Below are 10,251 nucleotides of genomic sequence, written 5' to 3'. Positions count from 1 at the left end.
GAAATACTTGGGCTCTTGACTTCAAATGAAGAAACTGCTGAGGGATAGAGGCCTATTACATAATGAGAACAACTCTGAAAGTCTGCAGTCAAACCATAAGGTCAACCAAATGTGTTGTTTGTGAGCATAAAGCTTCTTTGGAAAGAACATTTTTTGCTTCCTCCTCTTTGAAGAATTTTCCTGTTTGAGATGCAGCAGAGGAAAACAAACCTTCAAGTCTAGATTAAACATTTTTCCTGACAAAAAATGTTGGTTGAAAAAAGTCTAATCTATTCAACATTCTACTTTAATCATCACATTGAGTGTTGACACTGTTACAGTTTTAAAAACTTTGTGTTCTTTCTAAGGAAAGAGACACGAGTCGGCTAATTCCACTTCACAACATCAGGCCAATGGTACAAGTCAGGGAAGAACCAGTCGCAGGTCGGAAAAGGCCCCGATTTAACATTTAGATCTTAGTTACATACGTCAGATGACGTCAAATGAGATAATCATACTCTGTTAGTTTCACAGTTATATCCTGACCTAAATAAATTCATCACTGATACATATCACAGTCCATGTTATGACATAAGTGGTGGGTGTTCTAAATAGATACTCTACTGATACATTACATTATCATTATAAGTTGTATGGGCAATGTTCAGAACAATATGCACTGAGGGAGCCATCTTCCCTCTTTGCCTAGTGGTGTGTGGGGGCAGAGACAGATAACCCGGACAGTTATTTGCTGAAGTCCTGTTCGGTCTGACCCAAATGGTCGTATTTATCTAAACCACTGAGTCATAGCTGATTTTCCACATATACCTACCCTTACCATATACCTTAAAATGACGCTTGAAGACGTATTCGTACAGAGGTATCAGGGCCGCCCTTCTCTAAGACTTCTTTTTATTTTTACCTTAACAGCTTACAGCTCAACATTGTCTTGCTGCTAAGTCCTTTCTCTCTGTGATGCTGCACCTTCTACACGCTCAGATAATTACTATATCCTCATAACAGTCTGGAAATAAAACAAATGTTTGTTCCCCTTCAAACCAAATAATTTCAGTCTCACATAAACAGCAGTTTATTGACAGCATTGAGACAGTGACTGATCCCTAAATGACATAAAAAACGGTCAAATCGTTGTGAGATTTGTGGGCATTCAGTCAAGTGAAAGTTGATCCAAATGTAGTTATCACTCAGTTAAAACTCAAACAGCAAAAACCAGGACAAGAAAAAGGTAACAAACACAAGCAGCACAGAAACATAATTAACACAATGAGCAGATGTGCTGTTCACATATTCAGGACAGGCGTGAGATAAAGACAAAGGGTGAAGACAGAAAAACCAAAATCTGAGCTTTTTCAGTTCAAGTATGTAAATCCCAGCAAACTGCAGTCTGTGTTCCTTTTACAGATAAAAATGTGTGGTTTTTCTGTAAAAAAAAAAAAAGAAAAGAAAAGAATTTCAATGTAAAATCAGTTTGGCTTCAGGGTTTTGTGACATTTCTCTTTTTAGCCCATGAACAGCCTGAGGCAGAAATCACAAGCTAATTTTAGTAAGATGTACATTTGAGCTAACCAGCATTAGAAAACATGTTAGGTTATATTAAAAACTGATAAAAAAACAACAGTTAAAAGAGTTGGGACCGTGAAGGCAAATATTGTAAATTAAAGCAGTTTAAAACCCACATTTTGTCAACCTCTGCTCATTAATTACTCCACTGCCAAGCTGAGAAAGAAGTTCTTTGTTCCCACAGCAGAAACCACAGTTTGTGTCCTGCAGCTGAAAAACACTGGGTGTAAACTAATTTAGCTAGTTTCTCTCTCTCTCTGTGGTTAAACTTTTCTGTGATGCTCTTTGAAAATTCGCTCTGGCTTGAACTTTGCAAATAAACTTAAAAATCTCATATCCTACTTTTTTCCTTTTCCTGGAATGGGAAGCTATTTTCTCCCCATGTGTTTTGGAAATGATACAAGCAAAAATGATCGGGTGTCAGAAAACTGATTCAACAGAGGAAGAACAACAACTGAGCCTTTCACTGGGAACAAAAGGGAGAGAAATTGAGAGATGCAGCTGGGTGTTTATGCTTCGTTTTTTTTTTCCCTTTTTTGTTTTTCTGCTTTATATGTTTTCATCTTCTGCTTATCCAGACTCAAGGTGATAAACACGGGAATAAAAACCTGGCTTTGTATATTTTCATATCCTGTTTTGAAGCGGCGGAGCGCCTTTTCAGTGAGCGCTCGCAGAGCAGAGACAAGGGCACATCACACAATAATCAAGCTGCTGAGAGTTGATGTGACATCACACTAATGGCTAAAAAGCATCCGCCATTGAAAACTGGAATTTTAATAAGCTCCTAATAGAGTTTGAAATGAAAAAAGGTGAGAACTTTTCAAGGTTCCTCTAATTTCAGACGGGTGCCTTGGTCGTCAAACTGCAAATTAAAGAGGTAATTAAAAGCAGCGCATAAAAAGTTAGCTCTGATGCTGTCAAAGACAAGCGACCCTGAGGATCTGTGACTAAGCAACACAGAAATAGTCAATTAAACACACACCTTCGCATCTGTCGTACCTGTCATGTTGGTTTCTGAACACAAACTTTAGTTTGTGGTCACAACATTTTTAGTTCTGAAATAAGATAAAAACAAACTCCATATAGTACGTCTATGGAAGCACCTGCGCCAATTGTTTCCACTTTCAGTCCTTGCTAAATGTGCATGATCTTTGTTCTCTCCAAAACTCTAAGATCGTATTCTACATCTGTAGCACCTTTTTACATCTCTGCACTCTGCTATTGCCAGTCAGGTTAGAGGTTCCCTAATCTGTCAGAGATCAGAACTGGGTTGAATCACTGATTACCAGGTCAAATACTGCAATAAATCATTCAGAATGTATTGCCGTATTTATTAAATCAATCACAACTAAGCACTCTCGATACGTTTGGCACTGACAAGTCACAGTGTGTAATTTGATACTTTTTTTTTTATTGACATGTTTGCAGTCATAAGCTTCGATGAATGGATATAAATATTTAACAAATACTTTTTTTCTGTTAAATATTATCTTTGTCAAACAATCTGCAACACAGGATCTTTTATAATGAATAATTGGTTAAAGGTTAACTACTATTATAAACATTTTAGAAGATATTTAACATTCCAGCTGCATCTCTCAAATGATACAGAAATAAATGACCCCTTTGTTGTCTTGCAAATACTTACAGAGGCATCACAAAAAGTATCAAAAAATACATTTTTAGAGGATTCCTTTTTCACAAGAAATACAACAGTTGCAGACCATATCTTGAATATGTCTGTGTTTGGTGGGCGCTAAAGCACCAGCTCAAGCTGCAGTCTATGTCTGGCTCATCTCCAGGTTCTTGATCGGCCTCTAAAAGCCTCATCTGTAGCTTGTTCACCTTCAACTACAGCACCTTTTCCTTTTAATCAACTTTAGTTTAGACACGGCACACTCGGAACATTATTTTTCTGTGTAATCAATTTATATCTTAAAACGAGTTTCACTTTTTTAGGTGAAATAGACCAACTTATCAACGATCAACGATCGTCTCATTTATCGAGCACCTGCACAACACATTTTAAGAATCAGATTTTACTGCGATGCTGCACGGACACCATTTAGATAAATGAAGAGATTTCACTTGCGGGGGAGACGACTCAATGAACAACTCTAAGAGAGAGAATACACCCAAATCGGTTAATGATGCATGCAGCAAAATTCTCCACTTTTTATGCTGATCGCTTCTTTCCATTAGGACTCCACCCATGCTACTGTCAAGCAATCTCAACCAGGTGAACGTAGTTGCCAGGAGTCATTTTGAAAATGCCTCTTGGTAACAGAACATATTAACAAAAGATGGAGAGACAGACAGTTCATTTCCAGCACCCAGCTGAGCAGCAGCCGTTCGGTCTTCCAGCTCCCCTCACATCATTTTATGGCACTCGACTCGACAGGGAGCAGAAAGCCTTAGAGCTAAACTGTACCTACTGCTGGATGAATTTCCAGCTCTGATAATATTACATTTCCTTTGTGCAGAGAAGGAAATCAGTATTCTAACCCAAAGCAAAAATATGATTAATTGCTCCCTTCTCGAGCCCAGGCGCAAGGGTAATAAGCTCGACAGGAGGAGTTACTCTTTTCATGCAATTCAGCGCAGCTCGTGTATGTGCAAATACAGTTTTTTAATGCATGCACTACTTAGAAATATCCACAGAAAATTGAATTTGGATAGTTACATGTGTAAGTACCACACTCGCATCAGATGAGTCTAAATGAGAGCAGAGAGAGAGAAAGGAAAGGAAAGTCTGCACCTCTTTGATACTCCGAACAAATAGCAGGACTGAAAGCTCCCGTTTTCTCTCTTGCCTTTAATGCGCCGTCTCAAATGCCAAAGTCGGGGAATCTTTTCATTAGTTCCTGGCTCAGACACTCGCTAAAATAAATGCTCCCTTTTCATTGTAAAGGCTGTTAAATATTTCAGAGATTTCCAGGTGTTTTCACAGATAGAAGGAAGATCAGTGCGGAGAGATGCTGTAAAAAAAAAAAATGCTGAGGCAGAGAGGTGGAACAGCGTAGCATTTTTTTAAAATTGTGTTTTCAGAAAATAGTCAGCATATCATTGAGCTGGGCTGTCAGTTTGTTCAGTGCTGATGATGAGCCTCAAGGCCTCCTGAAGTGAGATTACACTGAACATAATCGTTGCTACTGTGATTTCTGAGAAGCGTCATCTACAGTATACACGCCGTGAGTCGTAGTGTCAGGTGCGACACACGGTTCACTGCAAGTGAAGAAATTCTAACTTCTTCTATCAGGAATTCCAGGCCAGGAATTTGTTGGAAGTTCCTGTAAAAAGGTGTCATGTTTCTGGCCCGTCTGCCTGCTTTGTTTTTCTCCTCAGTACTCACCTCTCCAATCACGCTCATCTGGTTCACCTGCATGCTGCTGCGCTGGAGCACAATCAGGCTCATGTCTACCACCTGTTCACCAGCAGTTATATTCAGCTCTCAGGCAGGCAGACGGTGTCAGATTTTTTGAAAGCCTTGGTGTGAGTAGATATCCAGCATTTCCTCCTTACTTGACCACGATCTCGAACACGTTTATTGTCTCTTGGATTTTCCTGCCCTATCTAGCCCATGTCGGTTTCCTCACTTTCTTCTGTTTTCTGGACTTGACCCTGCTTCTGCCTCTCGACCTCTGCCTCCTGCCTCACCCTTGGATTTGTCCGCCTGATATTGCCTGCACGTGTTGGACCCTTTTCTGTGCCCTGACCACCGTTCTTCGCATGCCCCTCAGATAAGTTTTGCATTTTTCTGCTTTCCTTATCCTGCCTCAACTCCTTGACCTCCTAGTTCTGATTCTCCCTGGATGTGTCACCTGCTACTTACCACTGTGCTACCTGTACTCGCGCACTGGATCCGTCTCTGAAGTGTAGAGTTGTTCGGCCCTCCACAGTCAATCCCCAGGGATGACTCATCGTCCTCCACAACCCTTTAAGGTCAGTGGCTTTTCTTATTCAGCCTTGGCCCCAAGACTACAAACCACTAACCTGCTTCAGTCCTCAGAGTTTCCTGTCCCATTGTCGGTGGTTGCCTGTCCCATACGCTGATCCTCAAAGATCTTTTTTTTTTTTTATTATTTTGGGTCCTCGGTTCTGAGCATTACAAAAAGGCATGTTTGGTTTGGGAATTGACTTAAGTAAAAAAGGCCAATTCAATCAGAACTGAAATGAAACAAAGTAAACAAGAACCACCTTTTGTGGGAATGGGACATAATGATGCGCAATAAAATTAATTTTGACATTACAGTCTAGCATTTTCATTATATCATTACTATGAATAATCGCATATTAAAATGACATAAATTATACAATGTTACATTATTGTCCAATCAAAAACATAGCAGGAGATTTGTCTTGATTCTTCCATGCATGTCTAAGAAATCATTGAATCTCCTGTGGCAGCCATTCAAGGGTGAACATGCGGCTGCTCATTCAACGGGCAGCCTCAGAGTCCGTGCAGCAGTCCCACAGATCGCATTCCCCTCCCCGTCTTCCCCACATTGGCAAACATCTGGTGGAACTGCGTCTGAGCTTCTCATGTGAGCTACTTCTCTGTTCAATGCTCCTATGAATGGTTGCAAACAGGAGCAGAGCTGTGATGTGTTGGAAAGAATAGGAGCTTCTTAAATGGCCAGAAGCAACTTTAAGGTTTCAAATTAAGTTATTTTCACAAATGTAGTGCTTTAACTGATAGTAGCACAGTTACTTGATTGTGGAAGTACATGCCTAGAAAATACGTGACACCAATCAGTTGTCCAAAAACACTGTGTGCGGACAGTGAAGGCCAGTTAACCAAAGAGTATAAAATGGGTGGGCAGGTTTACATCCTGTAATGATTCTCGCCATGATAAATAACATCCAGTACATTTAAAGTGCTGACAACGGTGTTCATATAATTAATTTAAACTTGGTAAAGTGTGAAGGTCTACTTTTTAAACATTTAATGAAAATATATATTTTGTATATGAAAGACCCCTTTCCCATTTATTTTATCTATTGAATTGCCAACATATGCATAATGAGACACATATTCATTTGGAGTACTTTTTTGCAGACCTAATAGCTGAGAGAAATTGAGCTTTATTTTTTTGAACCCATATTTTAGACTCTTGCCAATCCACATATTCACAAATGATTTCTTTCTGCTTGTGTGAGAGATATGAGCTGGAAGCTTCTGGATATCAGCCATCAAGCCGGCGCTCTTGCAAGGCTGGATTATTCACACATTCGACCTCCAACCCTGAACAACAACAAACAGCTCAGTGCTCGCCGCTCGCTCTGCTCGCTGTTCGGCAGATTGGACGATTACGGGTCGCGACATCAGCGGTTTGGCGCCAACGTTCATCTCACATCTCCTCTGAGGTCAGAAATAGACTCCATCGTCTCAGTAATTCCTCCCATATAGAGAATATTTGACATTTCCCTCTCACCAACACTCTTTTCTTTTGAAAGATTTTTATTTTTTTATTACCCTCTGCTGAGTGCAGAGTGACAGTGAAAGTAATACCAGAAAGAAAACAACCACAAGGATAAAGCTGAAGATTCTTTTGTGCTGGCTGTGAAGGACCCTCTTATCTTTGTTCATACCTAATGAATGCAGGGCCCTTTGCAACATGACTGGTTTGTTTCATAGAAAAATGTTTTCATGAGTTCAGAGACCTTTTCTTCAGAAGTTTTGAGTCTTCAGTTTAGTGCACACAGGTATAAAGAGAACAGTAAAGATTCTCATCAAAATGTCTGACCAAAGTAAACTTGTTCTTCTTTATGACCTGAAACTCCCTAATATCTTCTTGTACATACAATCAGAAGTTTCTAAGCACTTGTCAGCGGCACAAATGCCATATGAACTTTGGCCTTTTTGAACCAATCCTTTTCAGTGTTCATTGATAATGAATTAAACTGCAAGAATCTGGTGTGGAAGTTCTCTAATTGACATTAGTGAAGGGAACAACAGTTCAGTGTACTGAATCCAGGGGTGAGTTGATCATCTGGAGGTTCCTGAACGGCTGGTCTGTTCTAAACACAGTGGACCAACATCAGCAGATAGCAATGCACCCCAAACCATCACTGACTTCACACTGACCAACGTGGATTCTGTGCCTTTCTCTCCATCCTTCTCCTGATATTGGATCCTTGATTTCCAAAGGAAATGCAGAATTTACTTGTATCTGTAAAGAGGACTCTGAACCTGTCCGGTTCCTTTTCTCTCAGCCCAAGTAAGATGCTGTTGATGTCTCTGGTCCAGCCTGTATTTGTCTTTGTGGTGGCTCTTCTGCAATGGATTTTGCTTGACAATCTTCTCAAGGTTCTCCCTGTTGCTGGTGCACTTTTTCCAACTACACTTCTTCCTTCCATTCAATTTTCTGTCAATATTGCTGGAAATGGAATATGTAGCTTACCCTCATAGTGAAGGGTGTGGATGACTAGCTTCTGGACATCCATCAAGTCAGCACTCTTCCCTATAATTGACAGGAGGAATTGGTGCTTTATTATTTTTTTTTAAACGATTCAATGCATATTTCTGTTCACTAACAGTTCACTGGTAGCTCTTTCTATTTTCTAAATGTTTACTATCCACCACTCTGAACGTAACCTAGAAACCAGCATATGCATTTACCTGTTAATCTTTGCAAGCTTTGTAGTATCATGAATTCAAATTTGCGTATCAAGTTTGTGTAGAATATCATACAGGATGTGTGAAAAAGAGCAACAGTAATAACTTGTGTAATTGTCTGATTCTGGAAAAAGAATTGTTCAATTAAATAAATGACATCAGATTTGAACTAAACTGCAGTTCAAAGGCAAAGAAGGAAACAGAATAAGTGAAGTATAATGAAGAGTAGGTGTTGCAAGATGCTTAGGCTTAAAATCCAAGAAAGAATCAGTATGATGAGGTTGAACTTTTCTGACTTAACAAATTATGCAACTTATATTTATTTATATATATCTAAATGTATGTATCTTTGTTGTTCCGTTTAGTAATCGTGACTTAATGTCAGGGGTTGATCCTGGAGCACAACTCACTGAAGGTCTTTCAGCAAGCTCTGATGCTGAGATCTGAAACATATCCAAGCATGCAGGAAGATCCAAAGTAAAGTGAAAGCATAACAGCAGTTCATTCACAAAGTGAGAGAATAAAAGCTTTGAGTGTGGGAAGCAGAGGTTAAGCAGAATTTTCCCTCCGTCTGCTCTACACAGCGTGCAGAAACACAAACTCCAACACGACGAGGAGCAGAGATCAAAGCCTGGAAATGTTTTGCCACCGTCAACCTGAAAGTGCTCCAAGAACATCAAGTGAGGAGCAAGAAGACATCTGAAGGGAAAGCCCCTCAAAGTGCATCCATCACTCGACTACCCAAAAGCAGACAAGCGCATTCTCTGCTGACCCTTTAAAGAATGTGCTGCTATAAGTTCAGAGCTATTTATTCTGCTGAGCAGTTTTATTTGGAAGAAGAAGAAAAAAAGCAACCTCATGTTCAAAGTTTTACTACAGCGCAAAAATATAGGTACCTAGAAAGTGCTCACAGCACTCCATCCTCTCTACATTTTGCTATGTTGTAATTGTGTAAAATTAATCCTACACACGAACATGCGAATACTTTCTGGATGCTCTGTAGTTAAAAGGTTTAGCATTTAAATGCGCATAACATTAAGTTTTAAGAAATCACCTTGTATTTTAGTAGGTACCATCAGTAATTACAGAATCTTTGTCCAAATATTGGAATCAAATTGCTATGAAAATAAAAATTGGAATAATTTTAGAAAGTGGACTTAAAAATGTGAAACAACTTCTCTCACACCATAAAACTGTTTACTAGTGGTAAACACATGAAAATAAGACTGTAAATAGAACAATTGTTGGGTTGGAATGAGATTAAGCAAACACTGTTCCGAAAGTCCCCAACGGAGAAATGTTCATTAGAAAGTATTTTGATGTTGGTATTGTAATTTCACCCATTCAGTAAACAAAAAGCGAGAGAACCGTGTACATTTGTGGTCTGACTGAGGCCTTGGACCTCCAGGATGGCAATCCATCCTCAGTTTTAGCAGCTCCTGACATTTTATTCCAGGTACGTCGTTGCGGTTCACACATAATGATAGAATTGATGAATACTGACGGTAATAATGCTCCCCCACTTTGTGCTCCATTGTGTCTCCATCCACTGCCTCTGTTCGCGGCCTTATCTGCTCGCCACCAGGTTATTAGTTCTTTTGCCATCGCTATGGCAACAAAGGACTGTGCCTGCTTTACCGTCATCCATTATGTTTCAGAGCTGAGCAAGAGGAGTGGGGAAAGGGGGGGAGTAGCGGATGAGATGTAGTGGAGAGAGGAGGATCAAAGCTGCTCGGTCACTACGGTGATGGACGAGGATGAAACCGACCGCAAGGCCCTTTCTACTCCAAACCGTAGTGGACCCCCTCTGTTTGTGCAGTGTTTGATAGAATAAGACGTCTGTGGGCTTGTGGGGAACACGGCATTACAAAAATATTATGATGTGGTCTAACTCTGCTGCTACTAGAACTCGTTCCTGCCAAAATGTACAAAGAAACAATCAGCTGAAACATTCAGGACACTTGCATGTTGATTTTGTCCAGAGCCACAGGACAAAATCAAACTTCAGGTTTGATCCACATATTAAAATGTAAAGCTGCAGTATGTAACTTTTATTACATCAATATGTTGTT

The 10,251-nt window shown here is 39.9% G+C and overlaps 1 long non-coding RNA gene across 4 annotated transcripts; it reads left to right on the top strand.

The window, feature by feature from the left end:
• The first annotated feature begins 3,001 nt into the window (after positions 1-3,001).
• On the top strand, positions 3,002-9,312 carry LOC103471468 (uncharacterized). Of its 4 annotated transcripts, none has more exons than XR_534645.2 (5): positions 3,167-5,502; positions 6,723-6,927; positions 7,712-7,781; positions 8,545-8,656; positions 8,764-9,312. It is a non-coding gene; the product is annotated as an uncharacterized LOC103471468 (long non-coding RNA). The 4 variants fall into 4 exon arrangements; XR_014089390.1 differs by having other exon boundaries at positions 5,034-5,052; positions 5,357-5,502; positions 6,723-7,781; XR_014089388.1 differs by having other exon boundaries at positions 3,002-5,502; positions 6,723-7,781.
• The last annotated feature ends 939 nt before the right edge of the window (positions 9,313-10,251 follow it).

Source organism: Poecilia reticulata, chromosome 10, assembly GCF_904066995.2.
Source record: "Poecilia reticulata chromosome 10, P_reticulata-male-v2, whole genome shotgun sequence".
Lineage (NCBI taxonomy): Eukaryota > Metazoa > Chordata > Actinopteri > Cyprinodontiformes > Poeciliidae > Poecilia > Poecilia reticulata.
The sequence above is the reverse complement of the archived record's forward strand: the minus strand, read 5'-3'. Positions and strand labels throughout refer to the sequence as shown.